This window comes from Pseudophryne corroboree, chromosome 3 (genome assembly GCF_028390025.1).
Source record: "Pseudophryne corroboree isolate aPseCor3 chromosome 3, aPseCor3.hap2, whole genome shotgun sequence".
Classification (NCBI taxonomy): domain Eukaryota; kingdom Metazoa; phylum Chordata; class Amphibia; order Anura; family Myobatrachidae; genus Pseudophryne; species Pseudophryne corroboree.
The window spans coordinates 153,502,020-153,529,097 of NC_086446.1; the positions used below are offsets into that span (position 1 = coordinate 153,502,020).

At 47.2% G+C, this 27,078-nt stretch overlaps 1 protein-coding gene across 5 annotated transcripts in view; it reads left to right on the forward strand.

The window, feature by feature from the left end:
- Positions 1-27,078, forward strand: part of LOC135054976 (centromere protein Q-like) — a 156,965-nt gene that overhangs the window by 13,756 nt on the left and 116,131 nt on the right. The gene's annotated exons all lie outside the window — the stretch shown is intronic.

Consider the following 27,078-nt stretch of genomic DNA (forward strand, 5'->3'; position numbering starts at 1 on the left):
TGACAGCAGCTGGAACTATCCTACAAAAGTGTGTATAAAAAAATAAAAATAAAAGATACATATATATCCCCAATGGTCCAGCACTCCAATAATAACAGCTGCTAGTTCCCGCACAAAACAACTTCCACATACCCCATGGATGTAGCACTCTTAATGAACACAACGTTTCAGTGTTTCCACTATTGTCAGGATAATAATTATATATATATATATATATATATATATATATATATATATATATATATATATATATATATATTCTCTGACGTCCTAAGTGGATGCTGGGGACTCCGTAAGGACCATGGGGAATAGCGGCTCCGCAGGAGACAGGGCACAAAAGTAAAAGCTTTAGGATCAGGTGGTGTGCACTGGCTCCTCCCCCTATGACCCTCCTCCAAGCCTCAGTTAGGTTTTTGTGCCCGGCCGAGAAGGGTGCAATCTAGGTGGCTCTCCTAAAGAGCTGCTTAGAGTAAAAGTTTTTGTTAGGTTTTTTATTTTCAGTGAGTCCTGCAGGCAACAGGCTCACTGCAACGTGGGACTTAGGGGAGAAGAAGTGAACTCACCTGCGTGCAGGATGGATTGGCTTCTTAGGCTACTGGACACTAGCTCCAGAGGGACGATCACAGGTACAGCCTGGATGGGTCACCGGAGCCGCGCCGCCGACCCCCTTGCAGATGCTGAAGAGAGAAGAGGTCCAGAAATCGGCGGCTGAAGACTTCCCAGTCTTCTTAAGGTAGCGCACAGCACGGCAGCTGTGCGCCATTGCTCTCAGCACACTTCACACCAACGGTCACTGAGGGTGCAGGGCGCTGGGGGGGGCGCCCTGGGCAGCAATGAAAGTACCTATGCTGGCTAAAAATACATCACATATAGCCCCTGAGGCTATATGGATGTATTTAACCCCTGCCAGGTTGTCAGAAAAACCGGGAGAAGAGCCCGCCGGAAAGTGGGCGGGGCCTATTCTCCTCAGCACACAGCGCCATTTTCCTACACAGCTCCGCTGCTAGGAAGGCTCCCAGGCTCTCCCCTGCACTGCACTACAGAAACAGGGTTAAAACAGAGAGGGGGGGCATTTTGTGTGGCGATATTCTAATATATTAAGATGCTATAAGGGAAACCACTTATTATAAGGTTGTCCCTGTATAATTATAGCGTTTTGGTGTGTGCTGGCAAACTCTCCCTCTGTCTCCCCAAAGGGCTAGTGGGGTCCTGTCCTCTATCAGAGCATTCCCTGTGTGTGTGCTGTGTGTCGGTACGTGTGTGTCGACATGTATGAGGACGATGTTGGTGTGGAGGCGGAGAAATTGCCTGTAATGGTGAGGTCACCCCCTAGGGAGTCGACACCGGAATGGATGGCTTATTTATGGAATTACGTGATAATGTCAACACGCTGCAAGGTCGGTTGACGACATGAGACGGCCGGCAAACCAATTAGTACCTGTCCAGGCGTCTCAAACACCGTCAGGGGCTTTAAAACGGCCATTACCTCAGTCGGTCGACACAGACACGGACACTGACTCCAGTGTCGACGGTGAAGAAACAGACGTATTTTCCAGTAGGGCCACACGTTACATGATAAGGGCAATGAAGGAGGTGTTGCATATTTCTGATACTACAAGTACCACAAAAAAGGGTATTATGTGGGGTGTGAAAAAACTACCTGTAGTTTTTCCTGAATCAGATGAATTAAAAATTGCTAATATCTAAGAAATTATTGGCGTTATACCCTTTCCCGCCAGAAGTTAGGGCGCGTTGGGAAACACCCCCTAGGGTGGATAAGGCATTCACACGCTTATCAAAACAAGTGGCGTTACCGTCTCCAGATACGGCCGCCCTCAAGGAACCAGCTGATAGGAGGCTGGAAAATATCCTAAAAAGTATATACACACATACTGGTGTTATACTGCGACCAGCGATCGCCTCAGCCTGGATGTGCAGTGCTGGGGTGGCTTGGTCGGTTTCCCTGACTGAAAATTTCTCTATCGTCCTAAGTGGATGCTGGGGTTCCTGAAAGGACCATGGGGAATAGCGGCTCCGCAGGAGACAGGGCACAAAAGTAAAGCTTTTACAGGTCAGGTGGTGTGTACTGGCTCCTCCCCCTATGACCCTCCTCCAGACTCCAGTTAGATTTTTGTGCCCGGCCGAGAAGGGTGCAATTCTAGGTGGCTCTCATAAAGAGCTGCTTAGAGAGTTTAGCTTAGGTTTTTTATTTTACAGTGATTCCTGCTGGCAACAGGATCACTGCAACGAGGGACAGAGGGGAGAAGAAGTGAACTCACCTGCGTGCAGGATGGATTGGCTTCTTGGCTACTGGACATGAAGCTCCAGAGGGACGATCACAGGTACAGCCTGGATGGTCACCGGAGCCACGCCGCCGGCCCCCTCACAGATGCTGAAGCAAGAAGAGGTCCAGAATCGGCGGCTGAAGACTCCTGCAGTCTTCTTAAGGTAGCGCACAGCACTGCAGCTGTGCGCCATTTTCCTCTCAGCACACTTCACACGGCAGTCACTGAGGGTGCAGGGCGCTGGGGGGGGGGGCGCCCTGGGAGGCAAATGAAAACCTTTAAAAAGGCTAAAAATACCTCACATATAGCCCCAGAGGCTATATGGAGATATTTACCCCTGCCTGAATGTACTAAATAGCGGGAGACGAGCCCGCCGAAAAAGGGGCGGGGCCTATCTCCTCAGCACACGGCGCCATTTTCTGTCACAGCTCCGCTGGTCAGGAAGGCTCCCAGGTCTCTCCCCTGCACTGCACTACAGAAACAGGGTATAACAGAGAGGGGGGGCAAAATAAATGGCAATATATTAATATAAAAGCAGCTATAAGGGAGCACTTAATCATAAGGCTATCCCTGTCATATATAGCGCTTTTTGGTGTGTGCTGGCAGACTCTCCCTCTGTCTCCCCAAAGGGCTAGTGGGTCCTGTCTTCGTATAGAGCATTCCCTGTGTGTCTGCTGTGTGTCGGTACGTGTGTGTCGACATGTATGAGGACGTTATTGGTGTGGAGGCGGAGCAATTGCCAAATATGAGGATGTCACCTCCTAGGGGGTCGACACCAGAATGGATGCCTTTATTTGTGGAATTACGGGATAGCGTCAACTCGCTTAAGCAGTCGTTTGCCGACATGAGGCGGCCGGACACTCAATTAGTGCCTGTCCAGGCGCCTCAAACACCGTCAGGGGCTGTAAAACGCCCCTTGCCTCAGTCGGTCGACACAGACCCAGACACAGGCACTGATTCCGGTGGTGAAGGTGACGAATCAACCGTATTTTCCAGTAGGGCCACACGTTATATGATTTTGGCAATAAAGGAGATGTTACATTTAGCTGATACTACAGGTACCACTAAACAGGGTATTATGTGGGGTGTGAAAAAACTACCAGTAGTTTTTACCGAATCAGAAGAATTAAATGACGTGTGTGATGAAGCGTGGGGTGCCCCGATAAAAAACTGCTAATTTCAAAGAAGTTATTGGCTTTATACCCTTTCCCGCCAGAGGTTAGGGAGCGCTGGGAAACACCTCCTAGGGTGGACAAAGCGCTAACACGCTTATCAAAACAAGTGGCGTTACCCTCTCCTGAGACGGCCGCACTTAAAGATCCATCAGATAGGAGGATGGAAAATATCCAAAAAGGTATATACACACATGCAGGTGTTATACTACGACCAGCTATTGCGACTGCCTGGATGTGCAGTGCTGGGGTAGTTTGGTCAGAGTCCCTGATCGAAAATATTGATACCCTGGACAGGGACAATATTTTACTGTCGTTAGAACAAATAAAGGATGCATTTCTTTATATGCGTGATGCACAGAGAGATATCTGCACACTGGCATCACGGGTAAGTGCTATGTCCATTTCGGCCAGAAGAGCTTTATGGACACGACAGTGGACAGGCGATGCGTAGAGGAGTTATTTGGGGTCGGTCTATCGGATTTGGTGGCCACGGCTACGGCCGGGAAATCCACCTTTCTACCTCAAGTCACTCCCCAACAGAAAAAGGCACCGACCTTTCAACCGCAGCCCTTTCGTTCCTTTAAAAATAAGAGAGCAAAGGGCTATTCATATCTGCCACGAGGCAGAGGACGAGGGAAGAGACAGCAACAGGCAGCTCCTTCCCAGGAACAGAAGCCCTCCCCGGCTTCTACAAAAGCCTCAGCATGACGCTGGGGCTTCGCAAGCGGACTCGGGGGCGGTAGGCGGTCGTCTCAAGAATTACAGCGCGCAGTGGGCTCACTCGCAGGTAAATCCCTGGATCCTGCAGATAATATCTCAGGGGTACAGGTTGAAATTAGAGACAGAGCCACCTCGCCGTTTCCTGAAGTCTGCTTTACCAACGTCCCCCTCAGAAAGGGAGACGGTTTTGGAAGCCATTCACAAGCTGTATTCTCAGCAGGTGATAGTCAAGGTACCTCTTCTACAACAAGGGAAGGGGTATTATTCCACTCTTTTTGTGGTACCGAAGCCGGATGGCTCGGTAAGGCCTATTCTAAATCTGAAGTCCTTGAACCTGTACATAAAGAAGTTCAAGTTCAAGATGGAGTCACTCAGAGCAGTGATAGCGAACCTGGAAGAAGGGGACTTTATGGTATCCTTGGACATCAAGGATGCGTATCTCCACGTTCCAATTACCCCTCACACCAGGGGTACCTCAGGTTCGTTGTACAAAACTGTCACTATCAGTTTCAGACGCTGCCGTTTGGTTTGTCCACGGCACCTCGGGTCTTTACAAAGGTAATGGCCGAGATAATATTTCTTCTTCGAAGAAAAGGCGTATTAATTATCCCATACTTGGACGATCTCCTAATAAGGACAAGGTCCAGAGAACAGCTAGAGATGGGTTTAGCACTATCTCAAGAGGTGCTAAAGCAGCACGGATGGATTCTGAATATTCCAAAATCCCAATTAATGCCGACAACTCGTCTGCTGTTCCTGGGGATGATTCTGGACACAGTTCAGAAAAAGGTTTTTCTTCCCGAAGAAAAAGCCAAGGAGTTATCTGACCTGGTCAGGAACCTCCTAAAACCAGGAAAGGTGTCTGTACATCAATGCACAAGAGTCCTGGGAAAAAATGGTAGCTTCTTACGAAGCAATCCCTTTCGGCAGATTCCATGCAAAGGGATCTGTTGGACAAATGGTCAGGGTCGCATCTTCAGATGCACCTGCGGATAACCCTGTCGCCGAGGACAAGGGTATCCCTTCTGTGGTGGTTGCAGGAGGCTCATCTATTGGAGGGCCGCAGATTCGGCATGCAGGATTGGATCCTGGTGACCACGGATGCCAGCCTGAGAGGCTGGGGAGCAGTCACACAGGGAAGAAATTTCCAGGGAGTGTGGTCGAGCCTGAAAAAGTCTCTTCACATAAGCATTCTGGAACTAAGAGCAATCTACAATGCTCTAAGCCAGGCGGAACCTCTGCTTCAAGGAAGACCGGTGTTGATCCAGTCGGACAACATCACGGCAGTCGCCCATGTAAACAGACAGGGCGGCACAAGAAGCAGGAGGGCAATGGCAGAAGCTGCCAGGATCCTTCGCTGGGCGGAGAATCACGTGATAGCACTGTCAGCAGTATTCATCCCGGGCGTGGACAACTGGGAAGCAGACTTCCTCAGCAGACACGACCTTCACCCGGGAGAGTGGGGACTTCATCCAGAAGTTTTCCACATGCTATTAAACCGTTGGGTAAAACCAATGGTGGACATGATGGCGTCTCGCCTCAACAAAACACTGGACAGGTATTGCGCCAGGTCAAGAGATCCGCAGGCAATAGCTGTGGACGCGCTGGTAACACCTTGGGTGTACCAGTCGGTATATGTGTTTCCTCCTCTGCCTCTCATACCAAAGGTATTGAGGATTATACGGCAAAGAGGAGTAAGACTAGTGGCTCCGGATTGGCCAAGAAGGACTTGGTACCCGGAACTTCAAGAGATGGTCACGGACGATCCGTGGCCTCTACTTCTGAGAAGGGACCTGCTTCAGCAGGGTCCTTGTCTTTTTCAAGACTTACCGCGGCTGCGTTTGACGGCATGGCGTTTGAATGCCAGATCCTAAAAGGAAAAGGCATTCCAGAAGAAGTCATTCCTACCTTGATAAAGGCAAGGAAGGAAGTCACCGCGAAGCATTATCGCCGTATTTGGCGAAAATATGTTGCGTGGTGCGAGCAGCGGAGTGCTCCGATGGAGGAATTTCAACTGGGTCGTTTTCCTACATTTCCTGCAATCAGGATTGTCTATGGGTCTCAAATTGGGATCTATTAAGGTTCAAAATTTCGGCCCTATCAATATTCTTCCAAAAAGAATTGGCCTCAGTCCCTGAGGTCCAGATTTTTATCAAAGGAGTACTGCATATACAGCCTCCTGTGGTGCCTAAGGTGGCACCGTGGGATCTAAATGTAGTTTTAGATTTCCTCAAATCCAATTGGTTTGAACCACTAAAGAATGTGGATTTGAAATATCTCACATGGAAAGTGACTATGTTACTGGCCCTGGCTTCGGCCGGGAGAGTATCTGAACTGGCGGCTTTGTTTTATAAAAGCCCTTATTTAATTTTCCATTCGACATAGGGCAGAGCTGCGGACGCGTCCGCATTTTCTCCCTAAGGTGGTATCAGCGTTTCACCTGAACCAGCCTATTGTAGTGCCTGCGGCTACAGACGACTTGAAGGACTCCAAGTTGTTGGACGTTGTCAGAGCCTTAAAAATATACATTTAAAGGACGGCTGGAGTCAGAAAATCTGACTCGCTGTTTATACTGTATGCACCCAACAAGTTGGGTGCACCTGCTTCTAAGCAGTCGATTGCTCGTTGGATTTGTAACAAAATTCAACTTGTACATTCTGTGGCAGGCCTGCCACAGCCTAAATCTGTTAAGGCCCATTCCGCAAGGAAGGTGGGCTCATCTTGGGCGGCTGCCCGAGGGGTCTCGGCATTACAACTCTGCCGAGCAGCTACGTGGTCAGGGGAGAACACGTTTGTAAATTTTTACAAATTTGATACCCTGGCAAAGGAGGACCTGGAGTTCTCTCATTCGGTGCTGCAGAGTCATCCGCACTCTCCCACCCGTTTGGGAGCTTTGGTATAATCCCCATGGTCCTTTCAGGAACCCCAGCATCCACTTAGGACGATAGAGAAAATAAGAATTTACTTACCGATAATTCTATTTCTCGGAGTCCGTAGTGGATGCTGGGCGCCCATCCCAAGTGCGGATTATCTGCAATACTTGTACATAGTTATTGTTAACTAATTCGGGTTATTGTTTAGGAAGCCATCTTTCAGAGGCTCCTCTGTTATCATACTGTTAACTGGGTTTAGATCACAAGTTGTACGGTGTGATTGGTGTGGCTGGTATGAGTCTTACCCGGGATTCAAAATCCTCCCTTATTGTGTACGCTCGTCCGGGCACAGTACCTAACTGGAGTCTGGAGGAGGGTCATAGGGGGAGGAGCCAGTACACACCACCTGACCTGTAAAAGCTTTACTTTTGTGCCCTGTCTCCTGCGGAGCCGCTATTCCCCATGGTCCTTTCAGGAACCCCAGCATCCACTACGGACTCCGAGAAATAGAATTATCGGTAAGTAAATTCTTATTATTGATACCCTTGACAGGGACAGTATTTTATTGACTATAGAGCATTTAAAGGATGCATTTCTATATATGCGAGATGCACAGAGGGATATTTGCACTCTGGCATCAAGAGTAAGTGCGATGTCCATTTCTGCCAGAAGATGTTTATGGACACGACAGTGGTCAGGTGATGCGGATTCCAAACGGCACATGGAAGTATTGCCGTATAAAGGGGAGGAGTTATTTGGGGTAGGTCTATCGGACCTGGTGGCCACGGCAACAGCTGGAAAATCCACCTTTTTACCCCAAGTCACCTCTCAGCAGAAAAAGACACCGTCTTTTCAGCCTCAGTCCTTTCGTCCCCATAAGGGCAAGCGGGCAAAAGGCCAGTCATATCTGCCCAGGGGTAGAGGAAAGGAAAAAAGACTGCAGCAGGCAGCCCCTTCCCAGGAACAGAAGCCCTCCACCGCTTCTTCCAAGTCCTCAGCATGACGCTGGGGCCTTACAAGCGGACTCAGGTGCGGTGGGGGGTCGTCTCAAGAGTTTCAGCGCGCAGTGGGCTCACTCGCAAGTGGACCCCTGGATCCTACAGGTAGTATCTCAGGGGTACAGATTGGAATTCGAGACGTCGCCTCCTCGCAGGTTCCTGAAGTCTGCTTTACCAACGTCTCCCTCCGACAGGGAGGCAGTATTGGAAGCAATTCACCAGCAGGTGATAATCAAAGTACCCCTCCTACAACAAGGAAAGGGGTATTATTCCACACTATTTGTGGTACCGAAGCCAGACGGCTCGGTGAGACCTATTCTAAATCTGAAATCTTTGAACACTTACATACAAAGGTTCAAATCAAGATGGAGTCACTCAGAGCAGTGATAGCGAACCTGGAAGAGGGGACTATATGGTGTCCTTGGACATCAAGGATGCTTACCTCCATGTCCCAATTTGCCCTTCTCACCAAGGGTACCTCAGGTTCGTGGTACTGAACTGTCACTATCAGTTCAGTTGCTGCCGTTTGGATTGTCCACGGCACCCCGGGTCTTTACCAAGGTAAGGGCCGAAATGATGATTCTTCTTCGAAGAAAAGACGTCTTAATTATCCCTTACTTGGGCGATCTCCTGATAAGGGCAAAGTCCAGGGAACAGTTGGAGGTCGGAGTAGCACTATCTCGGGTACTGCTACAACAGAACGGGTGGATTCTAAATATTCCAAAATCGCAGCTGATCCCGACGACACGTCTGCTGTTCCTAGGGATGATTCTGGACACAGTCCAGAAAAAGGTGTTTCTCCCGGAGGAGAAAGCCAGGGAGTTATCCGAGCTAGTCAGGAACCTCCTAAAACCAGGAAAAGTGTCAGTGCATCATTGCACAAGGGTCCTGGGAAAAATGGTGGCTTCTTACGAAGCGATTCCATTCGGCAGATTTCACGCAAGAACTTTTCAGTGGGATCTGCTGGAAAAATGGTCCGGATCGCATCTTCAGATGCATCAGCGGATAACCCTGTCTCCAAGGACAAGGGTGTCTCTTCTGTGGTGGCTGCAGAGTGCTCATCTACTAGAGGGCCGCAGATTCGGCATTCAGGACTGGGTCCTGGTGACCACGGATGCCAGCCTGAGAGGCTGGGGAGCAGTCACACAGGGAAAAAATTTCCAGGGAGTGTGGTCAAGTCTGGAGACTTCTCTCCACATAAATATACTGGAGCTAAGGGCAATTTACAATGCTCTAAGCTTAGCAAGACCTCTGCTTCAAGGTCAGCCGGTATTGATCCAGTCGGACAACATCACGGCAGTCGCCCACGTAAACAGACAGGGCGGCACAAGAAGCAGGAGGGCAATGGCAGAAACTGCAAGGATTCTTCGCTGGGCGGAAAATCATGTGATAGCAGTGTTCATTCCGGGAGTGGACAACTGGGAAGCAGACTTCCTCAGCAGGCACGACCTCCACCCGGGAGAGTGGTGACTTCATCTGGAAGTCTTCCACATGATTGTGAACCGTTGGGAAAGACCAAAGGTGGACATGATGGCGTCCCGCCTGAACAAAAAACTGGACAGGTATTGCGCCAGGTCAAAAGACCCTCAGGCAATAGCTGTGGACGTTCTGGTAACACCGTGGGTGTACCAGTCGGTGTATGTGTTCCCTCCTCTGCTTCTCATACCCAAGGTACTGAGAATTATAAGACGTAGAGGAGTAAGAACTATACTCGTGGCTCCGGATTGGCCAAGAAGGACTTGGTACCCGGAACTTCAAGAGATGCTCACAGAGGACCCATGGCCTCTGCCGCTAAGAAGGGACTTGCTTCAGCAAGTACCATGTCTGTTCCAAGACTTACCGCGGCTGCGTTTGACGGCATGGCGGTTGAACGCCGGATCCTAAGGGAAAAAGGCATTCCGGAAGAGGTCATCCCTACCCTGGTCAAAGCCAGGAAGGAGGTGACCGCACAACACTATCACCACAGGTGGCGAAAATATGTTGCGTGGTGTGAGGCCAGGAAGGCCCCCACGAAGAAATTTCAACTCGGTCGATTCCTGCATTTCCTGCAAACAGGAGTGTCTATGGGCCTAAAATTGGGGTCCATTAAGTTTCAAATTTCGGCCCTGTCGTTTTTCTTCCAGAAAGAATTGGCTTCAGTTCCTGAAGTCCAGACGTTTGTCAAGGGAGTACTGCATATACAACCCCCTTTTGTGCCTCCAGTGGCACCGTGGGATCTCAACGTAGTTCTGGGATTCCTCAAATCACATTGGTTTGAACCGCTCAAATCTGTGGATTTGAAATATCTCACATGGAAAGTGACCATGCGGTTGGCCCTGGCCTCGGCCAGGCGAGTGTCAGAATTGGCGGCTTTGTCTCACAAAAGCCCATATCTCTTTTTCCATTCGGACAGGGCAGAACTGCGGACTCGTCCCCAGTTTTTCCCTAAGGTGGTGTCAGCGTTTCACCTGAACCAGCCTATTGTGGTACCTGCGGCTAATAGGGACTTGGAGGACTCCAAGTTGCTAGATGTTGTCAGGGCCCTGAAAATATATGTTTCCAGGACGGCTGGAGTCAGGAAAACTGACTAGCTGTTTATCCTGTATGCACCCAACAAACTGGGTGCTCCTGCTTCTAAGCAGACGATTGCTCGTTGGATTTGTAGTACAATTCAGCTTGCACATTCTGTGGCAGGCCTGCCACAGCCAAAATCTGTAAATGCCCATTCCACAAGGAAGGTGGGCTCATCTTGGGCGACTGCCCAAGGGGTCTCGGCTTTACAACTTTGCCGAGCTGCTACTTGGTCAGGGGCAAACACGTTTGCAAAATTCTACAAATTTGATACCCTGGCTGAGGAGGACCTGGAGTTCTCTCATTCGGTGTTGCAGAGTCATCCGCACTCTCCCGCCCGTTTGGGAGCTTTGGTATAATCCCCATGGTCCTTACGGAGTCCCCAGCATCCACTTAGGACGTCAGAGAAAATAAGAATTTACTTACCGATAATTCTATTTCTCGTAGTCCGTAGTGGATGCTGGGCGCCCATCCCAAGTGCGGATTGTCTGCAATACTTGTACATAGTTATTGTTACAAAAATCGGGTTATTATTGTTGTGAGCCATCTTTTCAGAGGCTCCGCTGTTATCATGCTGTTAACTGGGTTCAGATCACAGGTTGTACAGTGTGATTGGTGTGGCTGGTATGAGTCTTACCCGGGATTCAAGATCCTTCCTTATTGTGTACGCTCGTCCGGGCACAGTATCCTAACTGAGGCTTGGAGGAGGGTCATAGGGGGAGGAGCCAGTGCACACCACCTGATCCTAAAGCTTTTACTTTTGTGCCCTGTCTCCTGCGGAGCCGCTATTCCCCATGGTCCTTACGGAGTCCCCAGCATCCACTACGGACTACGAGAAATAGAATTATCGGTAAGTAAATTCTTATTTTATATATATATATATATTATAACAAAGTGACAGCACTCTATGTCCTATATCAAAAATTGCTGGTGCAAGGTCCTGGTAATTAATACAAACACTCACTTTTTCCACAGTTGAAAAAAGAATTAGACCAGCACTCACGTTTAGTTGGTGAAAGAAAAAAAGGGTTTTATTCCTGATAAGCCATCTGGATGCAACCCACTGCTACAGTTCGCCCGACAGCCGTTTCAACGCTCAATGGTCTTCATCAGGGGCAGCTGTCACTCTGAGTGACAGCTGCCCCTGATGAAGACCATTGAGCGTTGAAACGGCTGTCGGGCGAACTGTAGCAGTGGGTTGCATCCAGATGGCTTATCAGGAATAAAACCCTTTTTTTTCTTTCACCAACTAAACGTGAGTGCTGGTCTAATTCTTTTTTCAACTGTGGAAAAAGTGAGTGTTTGTATGTATATATATATGTATATATATGTGTATGTATGTATATATGTATATATGTATATATATATATATATATATATATATATATATATATATATATATATATATATATATTATATATACATACATACATACATACATACATACATACATACATACATACATACATACATACATACATACATACATACATACTAAACTCACTTATCCTCAACAATTCAATAAATAAATGATGGGGGTTTAGTTGGTGGATTGGCCAATGCACGGAAGCCTGCAAACCGATTTTCAAGGTACCCCACCTTCATGCAGGTCCTACACTATCACAGAGTCTTAAAACCTGACTACCACACTAACCCCCATCATTTATTTATTGAATTGTTGAGGATAAGTGAGTTTACTTTGGTGAGTGCTGGGTTCTCTGTTTGTATTTATTAGAGCGATGTGGTCATGGGCTACATGCACCCCGCCCTGTGAGTGGTAAGTACAGCTGTGTACCCCGCTTCTGTGGTGGAGAGTGCAGTGTTACATGCACCCCACCCTGTGAGTGGTAAGTGCATAGCTGTGCCCCGCTTCTGGTGCGGTGAGTGCTGTGGTTTTTCCTGTGTGTGTGTATGTGTGTGTGTGTATGTATGTATGTATGTATGTGTGTGTGTGTATGTATGTATATATATATATATATATATATATATATATATATATATATATATATTTCTCTTACATCCTAGAGGATGCTGGGGTCCATATTAGTACCATGGAGTATAGATGGGTCCACCAGGAGCCATTGGCACTTTAATAGTTTAACAGTGTGGGCTGGCTCCTCCCTCTATGGGCCTCCTACCAGACTCCATTTAGAAAATGTGCCCGGAGGAGCCGGTCACAGCTAGGGGAGCTCTACAGAGCTTCTTTAGTAAAAGTTTTTTTAGAGTTTTATTTTACAGGGAAGCTGCTGGCAACAGCCTCCCTGCAGCGAGGGACTAAGGGGGGAGCAGTGTCCACCCTGCAGGGTCTGAGCCACTGTCTCCACTGACTGGACACTGAGCTCCAGAGGGGATAAATCGATTCCCGCCACAGGGGAACGCTCTCCCCGGCAGCATGCCGCCATCCCCTTGCAGAGCTGAAATTTGGCGAGCGAGTCATCGGCTCCCTGGCAAGCGGGGAGCCGATGTGAAGATGGCGGCTACAGGGAAGGGAACGCAGTACAGACTGCGCTCCGGGGGCTCAGCGGTACATGGTGCGGCGCTGTGAGGGGCGCCCTGGGCCGGCGCCTTAACCCTACACAGACCAGAAAGCTTGTCGGGGTCCTCTGATCTCAGCCAGCAGAAAATCCTCAGGCCAGTATAATCTTGGAAGAGCCGGAAGACAGCGCCATTGAGGGGGCGGAGCTTCTCAAAGCGGACCCAGCAGCGTTCCGCGCCATTTTCCTGCCTGCAGACATGCTGCCTGTGAAGAGCAGTCCCTCCAGAGCACTCCAACTATCTGTACGGTACGAGTGGGTTGTAGAAGGTAGGGGAGGCTGTGTATAGACTGTGTCACCTATTAAGGGACACAGTCAGCGCTGGTTAAGGGTCTCCCTATACCTGTATCTCTCTGCCATTCTTGGGGGGGAAACTCTGTCTGCCCTGTACCGTGTGTATGTGGGGTGTGCAAGCAACCATGTCTAGAGACTCTGGGGTATATTTACTAAAATTCGTATTTTCCCGATTGAGGTTAAAGTTCAATCACGAATGACATCGAAAGTGTAAAGTTGCAACTTTTTGAATTTATTACGACTAATTTACTAAGCTGTCGTATTCTGCATTTTCGTATTTACCGATGTCATTCGTATTTTTTTTGCAGTGTTTTACGTGAGTGACTTGTAAAACACTGCTGACTTTAACACAATGAATCTCGGCCGGATCTGTGAGATCCGTGCTGGGCTTCATTGTGCACCTTTATTAAAATAAAAATCATTGTTAAAATCTTTAAAAAAAATGCGTGGGGTCCCCCCTCCTAAGCCAAATCAGCCTCGGGCTCTTTGAGCCGGTCCTGGTTGAAAAAATATGGGGAAAAAAGTGACAGGGGTTCCCCCATATTTAAACAACCAGCACCGGGCTCTGCGCCTGGTCCTGGTTCCAAAAATACGGGGGACAAAAAGCGTAGGGGTCCCCCGTATTTTTAAAACCAGCACCGGGCTCCACTAGCCAGGTACATAATGCCACAGCCGTGGGGACACTTTTATATAGGTTCCTGCGGCCCTGGCATTACATACCCAACTCGCACCCCAGGCCGGGGTACCCTGGAGGAGTGGGGACCCCTTCAATCAAGGGGTCCACCCCTCCAGCCACCCAAGGGCCAGGGGTGAAGCCTGAGGCTGTGTCCCCCCCCCCCCCCATCCAAGGGCTGCTGATGGGGGGCTGACAGCCTTTTTGTCAAAAATTGAATATTGTTTTTAGTAGCAGTACTACAAGTCCCAGCAAGCCTGGATTATGTGAGTATAATTTTCCCAACAGGTACCCCTTGGATTCTACATGGAGAAGAGGACCGACCCTCATTTGAACATAGGTAAGTATGTATGTATGTATGGAGGTGTGGATGTATGTAATAAACTTTTACTTTCAAGGTGTGTGTGTTCTGTTTTTATTGGGGTATTTTTTTAGTAGTAATACTACAGGTACCAGCGGGCCCGGTTTTCCTTCGCATGCTGGTACTTGTGGTTCTCCAAGTACCAGCTTGCGGGGGAGGCTTGCTGGGACTTGTAGTACTGCTACTAAAAACAATATTCAAAAATTGTCAAAAAGGCTATCAGCCTCCCATCCGCCGCCCTTGGATGGGGGGGACAGCCTCGGGCTTCACCCCTGGCCCTTGGGTGGCTGGAGGGGGGGACCCCTTGATTGAAGGGGTTCCCACTCCTCCAGGGTACCCCGGCCAGGGGTGACTAGTTGGGTATGTAATGCCTGGGCCGCAGGGACCAAGATAAGTGTCCCCCGGCTGTGGCATTATGTATCTGGCTAGTGGAGCCCGGTGCTGGTTTCAGAAATACGGGGGACCCCTACGCTGTTTGTCCCCCGTATTTTTGGAACCAGGCGCAGAGCCCGGTGCTGGTTGATTAAATATGGGGGAACCCCTGTCAATTTCCCCCCCATATTTTTTCAACCAGGACCGGCTCAAAGAGCCCGAGGCTGGTTTTGCTTGCTTGGGGGGGGGGGGGGCGCCCCCACTCATTTTTTTTTTTCATGAAATTTATCACTTTCCCACCCCTTCCCACTGATAGGCATGCACGGATCCATGAGATCCGTGCATGTTTATCAGAACACGGTAAAAAAAAAGCAGGTCTGGTTTTTTTTAGCACTTTTTTACACTTTGTATTTTTTCACGGCAGTGTTTGGCTATTGCCGGCAGTGTTTGTGAATTGCACTTTTTAGTAAATGACCGAGTTCTACCAAATAACAGGCGTATTTGACCGATGGTGTATTCATTCGTAATTTTTTTCCTGCACTTCCAAATAAATACGAATGCCCTCAACACTGCCGTGATTTGAGTTTAGTAAATTCCCGAGATGACACTTTGAAGAAAAAACACCATCTCGGTCAAAATCGGGACCTTAGTAAATATACCCCTCTGTCTCATATGCTGCAGAGGATATATCTTCTCAGGAAGATCCCATCCCATGTAATCAGGACTGCACTGTTGTAGCGCAGATCCCGGCTAGGGAACCGGAGTGGTTAGCCTCTCTTAGGGGGGCAATATCTCAGATTTCTGAAAGGGTTGCAAGGACTGAGCATGCAACTCGGGTATTGCAGTCCTCTATGGCATATGATATTATATTCTTTGTCCCGCACCAGACACAAATTGTTAAATTGCAATAGTAATACTATATTGGAAAAAAACAGCTAATAATTATGTTCCTCCTCAGGGATTTGAATTTGGAATGCTGGAGGTGCTCCTGCAATCAAAATAAACCAAACATTAAACAACGTGTTTGTTGCAAAGAGGCAACAAAAAGAGTAGATTGCTTTTTGGAGCACACTTTTATAACAAAATTGAATGTGTAAGTCGATATGATATGATTATGTTAGTTTAAAACGTAACCTTTAATTATTCCTCCTAAAATAAAAGGGATACTTAGAGTGGCATAGACCTATATGAATCTGCCACTCTGTAAATGCATAGATTCTATTGCATCCCCTGTGAAAGATATATCTGTCTTAAATTAGACCAATATTATACATGTGGTGAAAATATTAATCAATATAATCAGGATACAACCATCTGTATCTGTATCTCAAATACAGACTAATAATTCATACCTGATAAATCACATTTAAGTAATTACAAAATTTGTTCGTGATTAAATTATTAATAACACTATAATATGATATATGATGTTGTCACAAGGCACACTCTGCCAATGGTTCATACTAACAATGTATAAATTACAGCAATAGCTTACCACACAGTGACAAAAATCGATTAAGCTCACTGCTGGTTATTCGCCATTGCACCTATTACAGGGGTACCCCAGAATATTGAATTAATTGGTGATTGACCTGCTGCAGTATATTACCTATGAAATAGTATGTTATTTAGAACAAGTAATACTGCAGTTTAGCAGTTCAGTACGACACCTCTTTTCTGTGATACTCCATGATTTAGTACAGTTTCTTATGCCCTGAGGGCTATACTTTGAGCATGTACTGTTTATCTTATTTTGAATGTTCTGACCTGCCGAGGCATTAAGAAGTATTGCTATGCAAACTCCTATGTCGGTTAGCCCTCTGTGTCCATCTCAATTATGCTAATGGATAAAGTACATGCTAATTAGGTGAATAAGATCACATCAGTATAATAATTGGATTGCAGTAGAACCACTGAATTGATACTTCTTGAAAATATTTCAGGTATGTTTCCTTTGTAGAAATTGTTTGCTTCAATATGGCAGAGGTAGTGAAAACTGGCCCACATTGGGGGCTGAATACCGGCTAATCTACCAATAAGTTCTCAGGTGTACCTGTTAGTACCTGACAGGAGGATTTGTCATTGTCTTAGTTTTTGTTCTAACCAACAGAGATGTGAAACCACTCATGCAGGCAGAGTGGAATAACCAGTGCTATCATGAACAATGCATGGTTATAGGTAACAGAATGAAATTATTCTGATACACTGGTTTAGAAACTTGTTGAAAAATGATACAAGCCAGAAATGTAATAGATTTGACACATGTACCTAGGAACTTGTTGAAGAATGATACAAGTTAGGAATGTAACACATTTTAGATACAGGCTTTATGTCACAAGTGCACTGAGTAGAGAATATAGCTGGAATTCAATCATGACTGTTTCAGACACAGATTTTAGAATAAATGTGATCAGTTCATTAACAATATTAGATGTTTATCTTTGGCTGCGATTCATAAACATATTGAAATTCACGAATAATTTAGTGTTATTAATAATTTAATCATGAACAAATTTTGTAATTACTTAAATGTGATTTATCAGGTATGAATTATTAGTCTGTATTTGAGATACAGATGGTTGTATCCTGATTATATTGATTAATATTTTCACCACATGTATAATATTGGTCTAATTTAAGACATAGATATATCTTTCACAGGGGATGCAATAGAATCTGCATTTACAGAGTGGCAGATTCATATAGGTCTATGCCACTCAAAGTACCCCTTTTATTTTAGGAGGAATAATTAAAGGTTACGTTTTAAACTAACATAATCACATCATATCGACTTACACATTATAAATTTTGTTATACAAGTGTGCTCCAAAAAGCAATCTACTCTTTTTGTTGCCTCTTTGCAACAAACACGTTGTTTAAAGTCCTCTATGGCAGTATGGTCCGATACTGCTTCCCCAGGGCCCCCTGTGGTATATTCACACAAACGTTCTCTTGCCCAAATTACGCAGGATAACACGGATACCGATTCTGATATAGCAGACGGTGATGGGGATGTGTCAGGGGGGCCGGCATCACTTGCTAAGGGGGTGCAGTTGATGATTGAGGCCATGTGGGATGTGTTAAATATTTCTGACACACCTCCTGAGCAGGTTGAGGAAGCTTTTTTTTTCTCAGACTGTAAGAAAGCTCCTCTCACCTTCCCTGCTTCTAAGGAATTAAATGCCATTTTTGAAAAGGCCTGGGAAAACCCGGAGGAAAAAAATCCAGAGTTCAAAAGTAATAGCAAAGTGTTCAATCACTCTGCAGGAGGACTTAACTACGATGGATAAAGGTGATGTTGATTTGTTTTTACGTAACATACAGGATTCTGCAGGGTTTCTGTTGGAATCCATGAAGGATCTGGGTTCCATGGCTGCGGGGATCTCCTCCATGTCCATCTCGGCTCGCAGGGGTCTCTGGCTGTGTGAATAGTCTACGGACGCGGAATCCAGGAAAAGTGTGGAGAGCCTACCCTATACAGGTCAGGCTCTGTTTGGGGAGGCGCTGGATGCGTGGATTGCCACAGCTACAGCGGTTAAGTCTCCTTTTCTTCCCTCAGCTGCACCGGCTACGAAGAAGCCTTTTTCTCCCAACACGTCACAGTCCTTTCGGCCCACTAGGACTAGAAAGAACAAGCCCTCTCACACCTTCTTTAGAGGTGGTCGTGCCAAATCCAAAAAGCCTGCTCCCGCAGGTTCCCAGGACCATAAGCCTGTTTCTGGTGCCACAAAGTCCTCAGCATGACGGTGGACCGCGCAGCCTGGAAGTAGGTCAGCGAGATTCTGGCATTTCAGCCAAGTCTGGATGTCGTCCGGCCTGGATACAGGATAATGTGTCCCGGCGGTACAGGCTGGAGTTTTAAACTCTCCCACCTCACCGATTCTTCAAATCAGGCTTGCCTGCAGACAGAGCTATTTTACTGGATGCTATCCAAAAATTGGTTTTGTCGGAGGTAATTGTTCCAGTTCCACCTCATCAGTTGAACAAAGGTTACTATTCAAACCTTTTGTGGTACCAAAGCCGGATGGTTCGGTCAGGCCAATTCTGAACTTGAAACCATTGAATCCTTATCTCAGGGACTTCAAATTCAAAATGGAGTCTCTGCGAGCGGTTATCTCAGGACTGACGGAGGGGGAGTTCCTGATGTCCCTGTACATCAAGGATGCATACCTCCACATTCCCATTTGGTCGCCGCATCAGGCTTATCTCAGGTTTGCACTGTTAGATGATCACTGTCAGTTTCAGGCACTGCCATTCGGTCTCTCCACAGCACCGAGGATCTTCACCAAGGTGATGGCAGAGATGAAGCAGGGGGTGAACATAATTCCGTATCTGGACGACTTGCTGATCAAGGCATCGTCCAGGGAGAAGTTGTTAAGATCCATTTCTCTCACAACGCATCTGCTTAAGGAGCACGGTTGGATCCTGAACCTTCCAAAGTCTCATCTGGAGCCGACAAGGAGGCTGTCTTACCTGGGGATGATCCTCGACACAGAGGTGCCGAGGGTGTTTCTACCGGTGGAGAAAACGTTGGTGATTCAAACAATGGTCCGGGATGTCGGGAAGCCGGCCTGGGTATCGGTTCATCAGTGCATCCGCCTTCTGGGGAAGATGGTTGCCTCCTACGATGCTCTGCCTTACGGAAGGTTTCATGCTCAGTCCTTTCAACTGGTTCTCTTGGACCAGTGGTCGGGATCTCACCTACATATGCACCAGAGGATACGTCTGTCACCGAAAGCAAGGATTTCGCTCCTCTGGTGGCTGCAATTACCTCACCTTCTGGAGGGCCAAAGGTTCGGGGTTCAGGACTGGATCGTTCTAACCACGGACGCAAGTCTCAGAGGTTGGGGAGCAGTCACTCGAGGGGAAACCTTCCAAGGAAGGTGGTCAAGTTAGGAATCCCTTCTTCCTATAAACATCCTGGAGCTAAGAGCCGTGTACAACAGTCTTCTTCAAGCAGCACACCTTCTATAGGGTCAGGCTGTTCAGGTGCAGTCGGACAACGTGACCACGGTGGCCTACATAACACCGACAAGGCGGAACGAAGAGCAAAGCTGCAATGTCAGAGGTGGCAAGAATCCTCCTCTGGGTGGAAAGGCACGCAGTGGCGATGTCGGCAATCTTCATTCCGGGAGTAGACAACTGGAAAGCGGACTTCCTCAGCAGACACATTCTCCATCCAGGAGAGTGGGGCCTCCACCCGGAGGTGTTCGAGGAGGTAACCGGTTGGTGGGGTGTACCTCACATAGACATGATGGCCTCCCGCCTACAACAAGAAGCTGTGGAGGTACTGTTCCAGGTCGAGAGATCCACAAGCAGTGGCGGTGGACGCACTGGTGACACCGTGGGTGTTCCAGTCAGTGTATGTGTTCCCTCCACTTCCTCTCATTCCAAGAGTTCTACAGCTTGTAAAAAGAACAAAGGTTCAGGCAATCCTCATTGCTCCAGGCTGGCCATGGAGGGCTTGGTACGCGGATCTGCTGGATCTACTACTGGAAGATCCACGGCCTCTACCTCTTCGGGAGGATCTTCTACAACAGGTGCCGTTCTCTTATCAAGACTTACCACGGCTACGTTTGACGGCATGAGCGCCAGATCTAAGCTCGGAAGGGTATTCCGAGTGCGGTTATGCCTACCTTGATACAGGCTAGGAAGGGAGTAAGGTCTAAACAATACCATAGAATTTGGAAAAAATGTGTCTTGTTGAGAATCCTGCGGTGGAGTTTCAACTTGGACGGTTTCTCCTGTTCCTGCAAGCAGGTGTGCATATGGACCTGAGTTTGGGGTCCCTAAAGGTCCAAATTTCAGCGTTATCCATTTTCTTCCAGAAACAATTGGCTGCCCTCCCTGAGGTTCAGACCTTTTTGAAAGGGGTTTTGCACATCCAGCCTCTCTTTGTGGCGCCAATGGCTCCCTGGGACCTTGACGTGGTGTTGCATTTCCTGCAATCGGATTGGTTGGAGCCTTTACAGGAGGCTGAGGTAAAGTTTTTCACGTGGAAGGCGGTTACTTTGTTGGCCTTGGCTTCTGCACAACGTGCGTTGTAATTGGGGGCTTTGTCCTGTAAAAGTTCCTATTTGGTCTTCCATGAAGATAGGGTGGAACTCGGGACGTGTCAACAGTTCCTTTCAAAGGTTGTGTCGGCTTTCCATATCAACCAACCTATTGTGGTGCCAGTGGCTAACTGACTCCTCGATTACTTCAAAGGCCTTGGGTGTTGTGAGGGCTTTGAAGATCTATGTGAAGAGAACTTCTCGTCACGGAAAATCGGACTCTCTGTTTGTCCTGTATGATCCCAAGAAAATTGGGTGTCCTGCTTCTAAGCAGACAATCTCTCGCTGGATCAGGTTCACTATCCAGCATGCGTATTCTACGGCAGTATTGCTGTGTCCTGGGTCTGTTAAGGCCCACTCTACTTGTAAAGTGGGTTCTTCCTGGGCGGCTACCTGTGGTTTCTCGGCTTTGCAACGCTGCCGAGCGGCTACTTGGTCAGGGTCGAACACGTTCGCTAAGTTTTACAAGTTCGATACTTTGGCCTCTGAGGACCTCAAGTTTGGTCAAGCAGTTCTGCAGGAGCCTCCGTACTCTCTCTCCCGTTCTGGGAGCTTTGTTACATCCCCATGGTTCTAATGTGGACCCCAGCTGTTATGAACCACAGGTAGTGGTTCATTCCTATTCTATGTTTATAGTTGTCTTGCAGGCCAGGATTTCCCGTTGCTGTGGTTTTTAGAAGACTCTTGTTTGCTGCCGGTGGTGAGTCTGTGTGATTGCAGCTTGTTCCCTTGTGTTCAGCCTCACCTGTCTGTTGATTGCACCTCTCAGTTGTGCAGCAGGGCAGCTGCACGACATAATTAATTAAGACTCTCTGTTATATTATGGCTCAGTGCAATTCACAGGGGCTGGTGATATTTCCAAGGTTCCAGAGTTCTTGAGTTCTGAGTTAGTCCCTGCCAGTTCCTGAAGCTCCTGTTTAGCAGTGTCTGTCTAGCTGCTTCCTGTGTCTGTTCCAGCGTCCTGCCGTGAAGCATTCCTGTCCAGAAGTCCTGTGTCTTTGTCTGTGCTTGGTCGAGTATCTGGCTTCTTGGTGTCCACCGGTCTGTCGTTTGGGATTCTGCCTGTCCTCCAGTTCTGAGAGTCTGTGTCGGCTACATTGGGGGTTCCTGTCCGTTTGCCAGTATTTGTACTGGTTCCGTGAGTAGCGGCTTTGCCGCGTCCGTCGGCCAAGGCCGCAGTATTCTTTGGTTATAATTTGTTTCTGGTGTTTTGCAGAGGGTTCTGCTTGTGCTGTCACCGCCGGTACACAACGGTATTGTGTCGGCGAGTGGACATCATTTCCTTTGTTGTTCTTTTCCTTTGGCGGCGTGTCGCACATATATTTAGGTTTAGGGTTGTTAGTAGCCCCTAGCCTTCTGTTTGTTTTAGTTAGAGGTCCCCTTGTTATTATCCTGTCTCGGTTCACGCCTTGTCTCAATTTAAGACCTGGGGGCATCGGAGTTGGGCAGACCTAATCCGCCCTTCAAACTCTGCTGCCGTGGGCCCAAGAAACCATAGTCACTCAGGCGTGAACTGACCACACGGGTGAAACAATGGAGGTAGGGTGCTAGGGGCTATTTCCACACAACACCTGATTTCAGCATCACGTTCTGGTGCTCAGGACTCACTACGCAACATCTCCCTTGTTCTGAGCACCAGGAACCTAAAATTATCACCAGCCATACAACAAAAAAGAAATAAAACTTTTTCTTTTTTGGCCCAGTCCAGTGTCTTGTCTAGAATCCAGTCCTGTCTAGAACTCAGTGTGCAGAATCCAGTCCGGTGTTTAGAATCCAGTCCTGTCTAGAATTCAGTGTGCAGAATCCAGTCCTGTCAAGAATCCAGTCCTGTCTAGAACTCAGTGTGCAGAATCCAGTCCGGTGTTTAAAAGTCCAGTCTTGTCTTGTCTAGTTTAAAAATCCAGTCCAGTCCAGTCCAGTCCAGTCTTGTCTTGTCTAAGAATCTTGTCTAAGAATCTTGTCTAAGAATCTTGTCTAAGAATCTTGTCTAAGAATCTTGTCTAAGAATCTTGTCTAAGAATCTTGTCTAAGAATCTTGTCTAGGAATCTTGTCTAGGAATCTTGTCTAGGAATCTTGTCTAGGAATCTTGTCTAGGAATCTTGTCTAGGAATCTTGTCTAGGAATCTTGTCTAGGAATCTTGTCTTGGAATCTTGTCTTGGAATCATGTCTAGAATCTTGTCTAATGCTAGCCATACATCAGACCAACTTTTCTCCAACACTCCAAACTTCCAACCATCCAACTTGTCTATTCAACTAAAACAGTGCCCCACACATCTCACCAACTTTTTACCAGTGCTCCACACATCTAACCAACTTTTCATCAGACCAACCAACCTTCCAACTTCTGTCCAACTTGTGATGTCACCGAAGTAGGCGGACAGTGCCTGCCTACAGTTCTTCAGTTTTGTTTTGTTTTTTAATTTCAAAACATGCAGAAGTGTCTTTTTTTCAGTGAAACTGGGCTTTTCTTTCACCACCATACATTTATTAGATTTACTTATTTTTATACTGAACTATGGATACCAGCATGGTTGGGCTGCCAAGACAAATATATATATATATATATAAGATGTAGACATTCGGCACTCCCAATGTAGTAAAATGTACAGCTTGCCTGGTGCCCTCTTTTTTGGAGGCACAAGTATTATTTATATATTTTTAAAAAGATTATTTATATATATATATATATATATATATATATACAAACAGAGAACCCAGCACTCACCAAAGTAAACTCACTTATCCTCAACAATTCAATAAATAAATGATGGGGGTTTAGTTGGTGGATTGGCCAATGCACGGAAGCCTGTATACCGATTCAAGGTACCCCACCTTCATACAGGTCCTACACTATCACAGAGTCTCAAAACCTGACTACCACACTGCTGCATCATCTGCCTGCTAGATGTAATGTGTACCTGCCACAGACTTTATGGCTTTTAAAGGCACACTAGTCACCTATTGCACTGGCTCAAAGATGATTGCTAAAAAACAGCTGAGACAGGTTCAGGATAATAAAGTCCACACAGGGGTGCATGAGAAAGCTAGTGGCCACGGTTAATAAGAGCTAACCATAGATTAACCCCTTCATATACACACAGAGTAAAAACCACAGCACTCACCGCACCAGAAGCGGGGCACAGCTATGCACTTACCACTCACAGGGTGGGGTGCATGTAACACTGCACTCTCCACCACAGAAGCGGGGTACACAGCTGTACTTACCACTCACAGGGCGGGGTGCATGTAGCCCATGACCACATCGCTCTAATAAATACAAACAGAGAACCCAGCACTCACCAAAGTAAACTCACTTATCCTCAACAATTCAATAAATAAATGATGGGGGTTTAGTTGGTGGATTGGCCAATGCACGGAAGCCTGTATACCGATTCAAGGTACCCCACCTTCATACAGGTCCTACACTATCACAGAGTCTCAAAACCTGACTACCACACTGCTGCATCATCTGCCTGCTAGATGTAATGTGTACCTGCCACAGACTTTATGGCTTTTAAAGGCACACTAGTCACCTATTGCACTGGCTCAAAGATGATTGCTAAAAAACAGCTGAGACAGGTTCAGGATAATAAAGTCCACACAGGGGTGCATGAGAAAGCTAGTGGCCACGGTTAATAAGAGCTAACCATAGATTAACCCCTTCATATACACACAGAGTAAAAACCACAGCACTCACCGCACCAGAAGCGGGGCACAGCTATGCACTTACCACTCACAGGGTGGGGTGCATGTAACACTGCACTCTCCACCACAGAAGCGGGGTACACAGCTGTACTTACCACTCACAGGGCGGGGTGCATGTAGCCCATGACCACATCGCTCTAATAAATACAAACAGAGAACCCAGCACTCACCAAAGTAAACTCACTTATCCTCAACAATTCAATAAATAAATGATGGGGGTTTAGTTGGTGGATTGGCCAATGCACGGAAGCCTGTATACCGATTCAAGGTACCCCACCTTCATACAGGTCCTACACTATCACAGAGTCTCAAAACCTGACTACCACACTGCTGCATCATCTGCCTGCTAGATGTAATGTGTACCTGCCACAGACTTTATGGCTTTTAAAGGCACACTAGTCACCTATTGCACTGGCTCAAAGATGATTGCTAAAAAACAGCTGAGACAGGTTCAGGATAATAAAGTCCACACAGGGGTGCATGAGAAAGCTAGTGGCCACGGTTAATAAGAGCTAACCATAGATTAACCCCTTCATATACACACAGAGTAAAAACCACAGCACTCACCGCACCAGAAGCGGGGCACAGCTATGCACTTACCACTCACAGGGTGGGGTGCATGTAACACTGCACTCTCCACCACAGAAGCGGGGTACACAGCTGTACTTACCACTCACAGGGCGGGGTGCATGTAGCCCATGACCACATCGCTCTAATAAATACAAACAGAGAACCCAGCACTCACCAAAGTAAACTCACTTATCCTCAACAATTCAATAAATAAATGATGGGGGTTTAGTTGGTGGATTGGCCAATGCACGGAAGCCTGTATACCGATTCAAGGTACCCCACCTTCATACAGGTCCTACACTATCACAGAGTCTCAAAACCTGACTACCACACTGCTGCATCATCTGCCTGCTAGATGTAATGTGTACCTGCCACAGACTTTATGGCTTTTAAAGGCACACTAGTCACCTATTGCACTGGCTCAAAGATGATTGCTAAAAAACAGCTGAGACAGGTTCAGGATAATAAAGTCCACACAGGGGTGCATGAGAAAGCTAGTGGCCACGGTTAATAAGAGCTAACCATAGATTAACCCCTTCATATACACACAGAGTAAAAACCACAGCACTCACCGCACCAGAAGCGGGGCACAGCTATGCACTTACCACTCACAGGGTGGGGTGCATGTAACACTGCACTCTCCACCACAGAAGCGGGGTACACAGCTGTACTTACCACTCACAGGGCGGGGTGCATGTAGCCCATGACCACATCGCTCTAATAAATACAAACAGAGAACCCAGCACTCACCAAAGTAAACTCACTTATCCTCAACAATTCAATAAATAAATGATGGGGGTTTAGTTGGTGGATTGGCCAATGCACGGAAGCCTGTATACCGATTCAAGGTACCCCACCTTCATACAGGTCCTACACTATCACAGAGTCTCAAAACCTGACTACCACACTGCTGCATCATCTGCCTGCTAGATGTAATGTGTACCTGCCACAGACTTTATGGCTTTTAAAGGCACACTAGTCACCTATTGCACTGGCTCAAAGATGATTGCTAAAAAACAGCTGAGACAGGTTCAGGATAATAAAGTCCACACAGGGGTGCATGAGAAAGCTAGTGGCCACGGTTAATAAGAGCTAACCATAGCTCTTATTAACCGTGGCCACTAGCTTTCTCATGCACCCCTGTGTGGACTTTATTATCCTGAACCTGTCTCAGCTGTTTTTTAGCAATCATCTTTGAGCCAGTGCAATAGGTGACTAGTGTGCCTTTAAAAGCCATAAAGTCTGTGGCAGGTACACATTACATCTAGCAGGCAGATGATGCAGCAGTGTGGTAGTCAGGTTTTGAGACTCTGTGATAGTGTAGGACCTGTATGAAGGTGGGGTACCTTGAATCGGTATACAGGCTTCCGTGCATTGGCCAATCCACCAACTAAACCCCCATCATTTATTTATTGAATTGTTGAGGATAAGTGAGTTTACTTTGGTGAGTGCTGGGTCCTCTGTTTGTATTTATTAGAGCGATGTGGTCATGGGCTACATGCACCCCGCCCTGTGAGTGGTAAGTACAGCTGTGTACCCCGCTTCTGTGGTGGAGAGTGCAGTGTTACATGCACCCCACCCTGTGAGTGGTAAGTGCATAGCTGTGCCCCGCTTCTGGTGCGGTGAGTGCTGTGGTTTTTACTCTGTGTGTATATGAAGGGGTTAATCTATGGTTAGCTCTTATTAACCGTGGCCACTAGCTTTCTCATGCACCCCTGTGTGGACTTTATTATCCTGAACCTGTCTCAGCTGTTTTTTAGCAATCATCTTTGAGCCAGTGCAATAGGTGACTAGTGTGCCTTTAAAAGCCATAAAGTCTGTGGCAGGTACACATTACATCTAGCAGGCAGATGATGCAGCAGTGTGGTAGTCAGGTTTTGAGACTCTGTGATAGTGTAGGACCTGTATGAAGG